We start from the raw sequence: 11,226 nt of genomic DNA on the forward strand, positions 1-11,226 counted from the left end.
CCCTTTCCCCCCCCCCCGCTCTTCCCAGAACTTCGGCCTCCCCTCCCCTGTTTAACGGCGCCCCCTTCTCTTTCCTCATCGGCCCTCCTCTTCTTCACCCCATTTTCCATCCTAGTTTCTTTCTTTCTGCGCTTCTCTTCCTTCTCTTGCTCCTTCTCCTCTTCCTCTTTTCCTTCCCCTCTCTTCAAACCCAGATCTGCAGCCGCGCCCGTTGCTCCCTGCGTCTCGGCCCTGCCACAGGCAGTGCTTAGGAAGAGGGGACAGCGCGGAAAGCCCCGGCTGCCCCGCGGAGAGGAAATGGGCCTCGCCAATGTTGGCCGCGCCCCACCCCCGGACCTCTCCTCTCCGCTTGGGCTCTGGACCACGGGCTCAAAATTTGCTCACATTCTGCCGCACACTGTCCTTCGATTTGAAATCTAAAGCGTTTTAAAGAGCTAAAGAATTTCGATTCAACTCCTTCGATTTTCCACTTTTTCCACCTCTCAGAGGAGGTCTGAGGGCACAAGACCCAGATGTAGTGGAGAGAGAGAGTGATTCCAGATCCCAGTGTCAGGAGCCTCTCGAGCTCTCTGTCGCTTTAATCAAAGCTAAGCCTCCGTTTTTTCATTTATAAATGGTCATCATAGTACCTACCTACTTCACAAGGTTGGCCTTTCATAATCCATGCCTTTACACAAGCTTTTCTCTTTATGGGAATCTCCTCCATAGCCCACCCCCTCCCTCAGTCACTGCGGAAAAACTAGTTCAAGACCCATCTCAAATGTCACCTCCTCTGTGAGACGTTTCCCCACTCCCCAAGGCTGTTGATTCCTACCTCTGTGGTAGTGGTTCCTTTGCCGCATTATCTTTTACATGTTTATTTCACTCACTGGACAATGAACTCCTGGTGTGTTACTCATCTTGTACAACCAATACCAGCATAGCACCTGACACATAGTAGGTTCTCAGTAAGCCTGTAGTGAATAAATGAATGCATGAAAGCTGGGATAATTACATAATGCCTGTGAAAGACCCAAGCACATAACGGGACTTGAAATCTTAACTTGTCGTACTGAATTGGTCTTTCTCCTCAAATAAGTCTTTGCCTCTCTCTTTCCTCGATATTTTTGGCTTTTTAGCAATGGCAGCTAGCCCAATTCCCATTTTGCTCCATCTCTCTTTTTTTCCCTCCCTCTCTCCTTCTCTCAGACTGTAAAGGGCTTCTGTGGGAGGAAGCACACCCCAGCTGTCAATCTCGAAGTGGGGCTTTGGTCAGAAATAGTCAGGGGTTTAGTTTCCAACATTAATGAAGTGGCTGGAACAGCAAACATCTGCCAAAGAGACTCAAACCTTTTCCAGCTGCTGGAGACGCACAGACACTTCCCAGCCCCCTGTGACTCTACCCAGGCAGTGTCTGCCCTGGTGCCCAGGGAGGGGAACACACACAGAGAGGAACTGAAACGTCTGCACTGAGCCACGCTTGGGCAGCCACGGAAAGGGATAAAAATTCAGGAAACCAGCCGCCCATTCCATCTGGCACCTGATTCCTGGAGACAGAGCCCAGGCAGAAAGAAGGGGACAAGGACATCTTTGGAACATCAGGAGGCTCTGACCAGTCAAAAACCAAGAAATCCTTCTTTGCCACTTCAGTTCATATCTGGGATCTCCACTCAACCAGAACTCATAAAATTTAATAAAACAAAGTGGTTTTAAAAATTCTAGGGCAGCATTTAAACTGCATGTGGGCTCTAACCCCAGGTGAACTCAGCTTGATTTTTAGTTTATCCTTTTATAATCTTGGGCTGTGTGTCAACATAGATCTTCAGAAGCAGCCACACCAAAGGGCTTAAGAGTACATTCCAAATCTCTTTTCTCCAAAGAAGGGAAGGGGGACAAAAGAACTTTTTATATTCTAGTAAAGTGTATTTAATAACTTGTATTTCAGTTGCTGAGTTTTGAAATCGTTTCAGACACGTAAAAGCAAAATAGGGAAAGCCTTGTAAGTTAATATTCCCCTGGGCCCCAGGGCCATGCCCAAACTGCTGTCTGTGAAGCCCGGCACACAGCCTTGCACAACAAGAAGTTAAAGGTGGTATACAAGGAGGCCAGCTTATTTTTAATGATGATATTAACTTACAAAAACTGCTCCTATACCCTGCAAAGCATCTTTTTAAGAGAGGGCACAAATGCAGTCCACTTGACAAATGTTTGGAAAGATCTGAATAAGTCTTTCTGTCCTTTCTCAAAACAGTTTTCTGGAGGAAAAGTTTAAACTAAAAAAAAAAACCAAAACAAAACAACTGAGACAATTAACTATCTGCAGAGCAGTAAATGTTTATATGAATATTGGAAATGCAGTTAATCATCCAAATGTTTCCAAATTTTTATTGTTGTTGTTGTTGTTGTTTTTGAGAGAGAGAGAGACAGCGTGAGCAGGAGAGGGCCAGAGAGAGAGGGAGATACAGAATTCGAAGACAGGTTCCAGGCTCTGAGCTAACTGTCAGCACAGAGCCTGACATGGGGCTCAAACCTAAGATCTGTGAGATCATGACCTGAGCCGAAATCGAATGCTTAGCTGACTGAGCCACCCAGACGCCCCCCAGATTTTTAATAGTTTGGTATACAGATTAAAATAATTTGTTTTGTGAGGCGCCTGGGTGGCTCAGTCGGTTGAGCGTCCGACTCTTAGTTTCTGCTCAGGTCATGATCTCACAGCTTTGTGGGTAAGATCCCTGAGTCGGGCTCTGTGCTGACAGCTCGGATCCTGCTTGGGATTCTCTTTTACTCTCCTGTCTCTCTCTGTTGCCCTCCCGCACTCACACTCGTATAGTCTCTGTCTCTCTCAAGATAAATAAACTTTAAAAAAAAATTTTTAAATAAAATAAAATTATTTGTTTAGCTACTCCTTTCCCTTTTTTTTACTGGTGTTATCCTGACCTCAAACAGCCATATTCCTACCGATTGCCTGTGTGCCTTGATTATCTCAACGGACTGACATAGCCAGGAAAATAAAATTAGATCTTTCCTATCTTTGTCATAATGTGGTGAAAATAAGTATGGAAGTTTGGAGCATCCCTGGCTTTCACATAATTTTTCTCCACATGAGAACCCTTCACCAAGAAGAGAGCTACAACCAGAAAGAAAAGGCACTTCTCGATGTGTAGCGGGGCAGCGCCCTGGGGTAAGCGGAAAGAACTCGGAGCCAGGCAAATCTGGGTTCCCTCCCTGGCCAGTCACTTCGTAACTTCCCTGACCTCTGGTCTCCAACTGCACCATGTGGGTGAGGATAGCCGGCTCAGAGGTTTGCTGGAGGATTCCGAGGGAGATCGTGTGAACCGCACTCAGTCGTGCAATGCCAATCTTCCCACCACCTCTACCTTGAGTTCAGTAAAATAAGCAATTGGCTAGCAAAAACCATCACCAAAAACCCCTGCTTTTAATAAAGCATCAGAGCCTTTGCTATTTTACCTGTATTTGGGTTTGGGTTTTGCTCAATGTTCAAAACCGAGAATCCCCCAAGAAATAAAAAGTGGGAGGAGGAAGTATAGGAGTGTGGGACTATTGTTCACTAGAGGAAATGGCCTGGCCACCAAGAGTCCCCAAGTGCTACTTAACATCTGGCACCTACACCCACAGACTCAGCACATCTGCAGGCGTCAATCATTCTAACCAGCCCTTCACAAGAGACTGACTCATTTGTAGTTGTTACACTTTCTTGTCTGCCAAGAAAACAAAAAAACGAAAAACCCACAAAACAATAAACAAACAAACAAAACATGATCCTGCACTCACTGAGTGACATCCCATTCAAATTATCTCATAAAATATTTTTATTCTCTCCTTTGCCTCGAGCAGGCCTCGGTTGGGTTTCTCATGAATTTTTCGTCATGTTCCCTGACACAGGCTAGTCAGCAACGCAGCAAGGTGGGATTTCAGAGCTAACAGGCACGGAGCAGTGGGACATTCACATCGCCTGTGTCAGCCAGCACAGGGGAAGACTCGGGGGCCCGGCCGGCCTTCTGAACCCATGAAGGTAGAACAACACTCCTGAGAGGTTTGAATGGTGAGAGACATTTGCTGGTATGATTGTCGTTTGGGAGTACAGAGAAACATTTACTAAGGACACCGGGTGCAATGTGCCAGTCAGAAATCGTAATGGCATCCTCAATCGAGGTTCTGAAGAAAGAGAAAGCGTGTACAAACTCGTGGACATAGGTGCTAATCACCCACTCAGGTCTATGTGGAGCGGGTGCGCGTTTGCGTGCATGCCTGCCTGGGCTCACGGTCTGAAAACTTTTTTTTTTTATAAGAGGAATGAAGAGATGAGTAAGAAAGGTATTTTTTAAAAAAGGAAAGGAGGTGGGGCACCTGGGTGGCTCAGTCGGTTAGGCATCGGCTTCGGCTCAGGTCATGATCTCACAGCTCATGGGTTCAAGCCCTAAGTCGGGCTCTGTGCTGACAGCTCAGAGCCTAGAGACTGCTTCAGATTCTGTGTGTCTCTCTCTCTGCTCCTCTCCGGCTCTCTATTGGTCTCTGCCTTTCTCTCAAAAATAAAGAAACATTAAAAAAAATTTTAAGTGGGAAAGGAGAGACATTTGAAAATCTTGTTGGCTAAATAAATTCAAGAGAAATCCATAATCTTAGGAGAAAAAGGAAAAAGGAGCCAAATTGCCTGGCCAAAACTTCACATTTTTAGTACCCTTCTGTCCTGGATTCAGCCTAGGTTATAACACAGGACTTCATGCATGGAACAACATGTAGACCATTTCCTTTTTAAACAAATAAACCCCGATTTGAAGGATTTCTTACGAGGACAGCCTTGTAGGAGAAAACTGACCTCTGTGAGCTACTTAGAGTGAATGTTCTTATCATCAGTAGAGATTATAATGCGGCAAATGTGCTCAAGCAGAATGGAGCATCAAAAAAGAATATGGAAAGTTCTGGTATTAAACACTGTCATTTAAAACATCCAGAAACTAAGAAAAATGTGAACATCATTTTTTAGATAATCTGAGTCCAGTGAAATCTTGCTTCACTTTTTTAATTTGGAGACTTTTATGCAGAGAAATATCTCATGTCACTTTGAACAGATGGCGTCAAGGACAAACTTTATAGATTTCTAACGCTTTTCCTTGCTTACTTTCAAAAGTTACAAGGATGCGAAGATCTAAATAAGTAAGCTGTAAATTACCAAAGTAAATGAATGGGATGATGCCAGTCTCTGTGCATTTCAATTACACAAGCAGCCTGCCCTTTTAAAAGGGATTTGAAGTCATCACAGAACAGAGAATCCCCGATATTATTGCCAATCCACATCCTGATACGTTTACTTAAGTCCATTATTGAGTCTCTTAGATTATGTCTGCACAAGCTGCCAAAACATCTGGTCATTTCAATCAGTTCAATAAAAGGTTCTGCCAAGCCAGGGGAAAAAATTAGTCAAATTAGTCCTTTGTATAGGCAGAACGCTGGATTATTTTCTCAGGGAAAACAGTAAATGGATACAGCTCAAAAGGTTTTGGTTTTCTCTTCTGAAACCAGAATATAATCCAGAGTTCCTGAAGGAGGTTGTGATTTTTATCAAGTAAATGTTTGGGAGGTGTTCTGACAGAATTTCTGTCCAAAATGTCATGGGTATGAAGATTCATTCCTCAGCCACATTTCTGAGGCAATTCTGTGCTCATTTGAATTCTATGTTCTCAAGGTTGGGACCACGCCAGAAGTAAGCCAGACTGGTGTTTCCTAAATGTTAAAAAATAAAAGTGGCAATACCAGAAATCACAGAATAGTGTGTATTCCCCCCGGAATTTACTAGTGTTTCTTTGAGCATGTGACCTTACTTTAGGATACCAGCCCAACATTCTGCCCATATTACTCCATTATCATTTCACATTAGGGTTCTCACTTATGGACTAAAAATCCTCTGATCTGAAATGTTCTATGGAATGATTTAGTTCAGAAATCAGTATTAGAATGCAAACTCCTGCTCAAATAAGTGCATTGGAAGAACATTTTTTATATTCATTTTGGGCAACATTAAGTACAGATAACCTACCCATGTCCAATTTTATATGGCTTTGTTCTCTGTACATTTGTTTGAAGTCTTTTTAAAGCCACGGACAATTAGAAATAATTATTGTTATAACTGAATAATGTAAACTTTATATTATCTGAGATGACTCACCCTCCCACTGAATATTCCAGAGTACATGATCTCTTAGGCTGATGTCTGTATATAACTTGTTAAATGTCTATAGCTTAAATATTAAGGGTTAGTTGTCAATGAATTAGTTTTTTTTAAAAGGGGGCTTTCTGTCTTCTTTAGTGGAGAAAATAGATCTTTACTTCAAGGACAAAGATATTAAAAGATATCCAAGTTCCCAGGTAGGAGGAAAATAATTTTTGAAAAAGAGAAAAAGACTTATATTTAAAACTTCAATCTGAAGTTGTATTTATAAGTTCAGCCCGAATCTTGCTTAATAAAATCTGGGGTCCAGTGAAGGAATGATGTTCGTGTGGCCAAGGGGGAGGATTTTCATTGTGGCACGGGGAGGCTGGAGGTTGGTAGGATCAAGACTTTTTGGATAAGTAGGCAGAAAGACTCTAGAACTAAGAACAGGATGAACGAGGAAGATAATACAGGAGGAGGAGAGTAGATTCTAGTTGACTTCTTATGGAAAGAACCGGAATTTGTTTTCCATCTGTAAGGACTAATTATGCAGAGTTTATGCCTTCATCTATCTGGTATAATTTTGGAAAAGTAGGTTTTACTGCCTTGGAGACCAGAAAAGGGGGAGGGCCGAAGGGAGAGTGCTGAAGAGATGATACACAGATTGGGTATTGTGAACAGAATAGGCAGATACGTTCCTGAGGACCACAAAATGATTAACATGCTTGAAGAGTAGTGCTGGACTTTGAATCCAAACTTTAGAATCCACACATGTGTGTATGCATGCACGCGCCCACACAAACACACACACACACACACACGCAGTAGCCTACAAGTAGGTTATTGGCCTGATGACAAACTAAGAAGTAATTTACAAGGTAATATTGTAGAAAACAGAGAGATCCAAACAAAAGCGCAAAATTAGTCACACACTGTTTGTGGGAACGTAAACTGGTATGACATTTCTGGAAGGCAGTTTGGCATTATGTCTCCAATTCAGAATCAATCCAGTAAAGCCCAACCTAGAAATGTAAACCAAAGTTGCGGTTCTCAGACATGATTGTACACACAACAACCTGGTAAGAGAGCTTAAGAATCCCCAACAACTATGTCTCTTTTCTCAGACAGAAATCTGGAGGTGTGAGAACTGATTGTTTTTAAAACAAGCAGCCTTCTTAATTTTGCTACCATCTAACAAATGGGTGCGAAGGAGATAATAGTAAACGCGGGAAAAGCTGTAAGCAGAAGCAAATGAGTTAATTGTAAAAATCCTTAAAATTGCAAGACTGGGAACATATCTTTCCCATCTCTGAACCTCGGTTCTCTGTCTTTACAGTAATCATACGTACTCAATGCCATTGCTGTGAGATTAAATAAAGATTCCACTTAAAAGCCGCAGATAATGGTTGACATGTTGTTAAAGACCAATAAATTCTACAGCGCCTGGGTGGCTCAGTCAGTTAAGAGAATGATTCTGAATTTTGGCCCACGTCTTGATCCCCTGGTTCATGGGATCAAGCCCCACTTCGGGATCTGCACTGAGAGTATGAGGCCTGCTTGGGTTTCTCTGTCTCCCTCTCTCTCTCTACCCCTCCCCTGTGCATGCACTTTCTCTCTCTCTAAAGGTGCCTGAAGGCTTGTTCAAACATTAACAACAATTTCTTGATAGTGGAATTTCAGGGGACCTACTTTCCTTTCTATAGTTTTGAGTACTGTGCAAATTATTTTACAATTAACATTTATCATCTTCCCCCCCAAAACATTACATTAAGCTCAAAAAAATAAATTGTACCCCAATAATGTCTTATGTTTGTATAGCACTTCCATTTACAGAAAATCCCCAATAATGTTACTTCACGGGAACCTCGCACAGTCCTGTGAATGAAAAAGGACATGTCTTATTTCCTTTTTACAGATATGGAAACCAAAGGTAAGTGGCTTACTTACACCCACACACTGCTAACTTTGCAAATCTTAGTCTCAAATCCAGGTCTTTTTTTTTTTTTTTAAGAGAGAGAGAATCTTAAGCAGGCTCCCTGCCCAGTGTGGAGCCCAATGGGGTTCGATCTCAGGACCCTGGGATCATGACCTGAGCCAAAACCAAGAGTCCCACACTCAACCAACTGAGCATTCTAGGTAGCCCTCACATCCAGGGCTTTTGAGCGCAACAGCATACCTTCCAGGGGACAACGCTCCCTCACTGATCCCAGTTAATATTTTAAAAAGGTGGGGGGGGGTGCTACTGGGTGGCTCAGTCATTTAGCATCCAATTTCAGGTCGGGTCATGGACTTCAACTCAGGTCATGGTCTCCCTATTCGTGGGTTCGAGCCCTACATGGGGTTCTTTGCTCTTAGCACAGAGCCTGCTTCAGATATTCTGCCCCCCAACTCTGCCCCTCCTTGGTTTGCACTCTCTCTCTCATAAATAAATAAATTAATTAAAAATAATAAGAAGAGGACATTTTTAATGGGATTTCAGTTTTATGAATGTGTATTTTTCTTATCCTTTGCCTTAAAAAGAATGCTCAGCACCAACTCGATAAAATGGAGATAAGTTGAATACCAATAAGCCTGACATGGAAACATTAAAGTAAAGAAATATCAAGGTCAGGTGTCTGATACAGACCTTCACCATTCCATGCGCCCTGCAGCTTCTGGAGGACTCAAGAAATCCTCTAGAGACAGTCCCAGTCACTTGTTAAAAGTTAACGGAAATTTCATGAGCAAAGAGAGTAAGTTGGCAGCTATATAGACTGTAGACTGCTGTTGAGGTTTGCCTAAGTTCTCAGCGGTTTTTCAGCTTCTAGCCATCCGGCGAGGCCTCTGACAGAGCTTTAGGGCCAAGCAAGTTTTCCTTTCCACTGCGACTGAAATCAGGGGAATATTTGAAGGGAGCAGTCTGGATTCAGGGCTGCCGTGTGGCTGACACTGCCCTCTCCTGGATGAACAGGAAGTGCAGCGTCTGTGCTGTGGAATCCCGTCTCCCTCTCCTGGCAGAAAAAATTACCACACCAAAGACCCTCTCTAAAGAGGTGATGAATCAGTGCTCATCACATAACCATAGTTTCTGAACATTACCTCGGCGCAGACAAGCTTAGGTGGAATTTAGCAACTATCATTCAATAGATGTTCAGGGCAGACATTTAAGTAACTCTGCAGGCGGCACAGAGTTCCCTTCCTTTCTTCTCTGCTCCTTAACCCCAGTTTTGTGCCGGAAGGGTCAAGAGTTGCTATTTCCTAAAATATTGAAGCGGATCAAAGGAAACTCTTTATCTTTGCTGGTCCTAAACCCTAGTTTTAGTCCTAATATTCTCACTATCAAAGATTTAAATTCTTCATCTAAAATAGCTTTATACAACTTAATTCTACTTCTGTTTAATAAGGTCATTTAAAAAGGGAGGCCATTTGTAGCAAAATGGATGGACCTAGAGGGAGTCATGCTAAGCGAAATAAGTCAGGCAGAGAAGGACAGATACCGTCTGTTTTCACTCATAAATCTAATAGGAAAAACCTAACAGGAGACCATGGGAATGGGAAAGGGGGGGAAAGAGTTGGGGAGAGGAAGTGAGGCAAATCATGAGAGACCTTTGAACACTGAGAACAAACTGAAGGCTGAAGAGGGAGGGGGAAGGGGAATGGGGGGTAATGGTCAATGGTCATGGAGACGGGCACTTGTTGGGAAGAGCACTGGGTGTTATATGGAAACCAACTTGGTAATAAACTATTAATAAAAAAAAATAAAATAAAAATAAAAAGGGAGGATACAAAAATAGCACATAATACAAGTAGAAAGTCTGGAGCACACAGTTACCAGATCCCCGACGGTGCTCCCATACCACCTTGTAAGAGAGATGCTGCTTTCCGCTGACGGAGGTTTGGGGGCCTCAGCGGTAAGGAAAGGCTCACTCTCCCAAATTAGTTACTCCAAGATCTAATTAGCTGATGTTGGTAGATCTCTCATGTATTCAGCAATGTGTACATACTTTTACATTTTGATTATGCACTAACAGTACTCTGAATTCACAGATGACATCTGATCTCCTTTAACTCAGGTCATAGACCTTCTTGAAAAAAAGAGAGTTAGACTCATTTTAGACCTGAGGATACCTTCAGATTGAAAGTGAGAGGATGGAAAAATATCTATCATATCAAAGCTGGAGTAGCCATACTTATATGGGACAAACTGGACTTTAAAGTAAAGGCAGTAACCAAGAGATGAAGGAGGGCATTATGTAATAACTACAGGGTCTCTCCATCAGGAAAAGCTAACAATTATAAACATCTATGCACTGAATTCAGGAGCACCCAAATACATAAAACAATTAATCACAAACAAACAATCTTATTGATGAGAATTGCAGGGGACTTTAATACTCCACTGACAGCAATAGATAGATCAACTAAAAAGAAAACCACTAAAAAAACAATGGACCTGAATGACACATTGGACCAGATGGATCTGACAGGTATATTTAGAACTTTACATTCTGAGGCTATGGAATTCACTTTCTTCTCGAATGCACATGGTACACTCTCCAAGATAGACCGCGTACTGGGTCATAAAGCAGCCCTCAATAAATATAAGAGAATTGAGATCATACCATGCACAATTTCTTTCAGATCACAATGCTATGAAACTTGAAATCAATCACAGGAAAAAGTCCAGTAAACCTCCAAAAACCTGGAAGTTAAAGCCTACCCTACTAAAGAACAAATGGGACATTTAGGCAGTTAGAGAAGAAATGTAAAAATATATGGAAACAAATGAAAATGAAAACAACCATCCAAACTCTCTGGGACACAGCAAAAGCAGTCCTAAGAGGAAAGTGTATTGCAATTCAGGCCTATTTCAAGAAACTAGAAAAAATGCAAATACAAAATCTAACAGCGCACCTAAGGAAACTAGAAACAAAGCAGCAAGAGCACCCCAAACCCAGCAGAAGAAAAGAAATCATAAAGATCAGGGCAGAAATAAACAATATAGAATTCAAAAAAACCAGTTGAACAGATCAATGAAATCGAGAGTTGGTTTTTTGAAAAAATAAACAAAATTGATAAACCTCTAGCTAGGCTCCTCA

Source organism: Suricata suricatta, chromosome 11, assembly GCF_006229205.1.
Source record: "Suricata suricatta isolate VVHF042 chromosome 11, meerkat_22Aug2017_6uvM2_HiC, whole genome shotgun sequence".
NCBI classification, from domain to species: Eukaryota; Metazoa; Chordata; class Mammalia; order Carnivora; family Herpestidae; genus Suricata; species Suricata suricatta.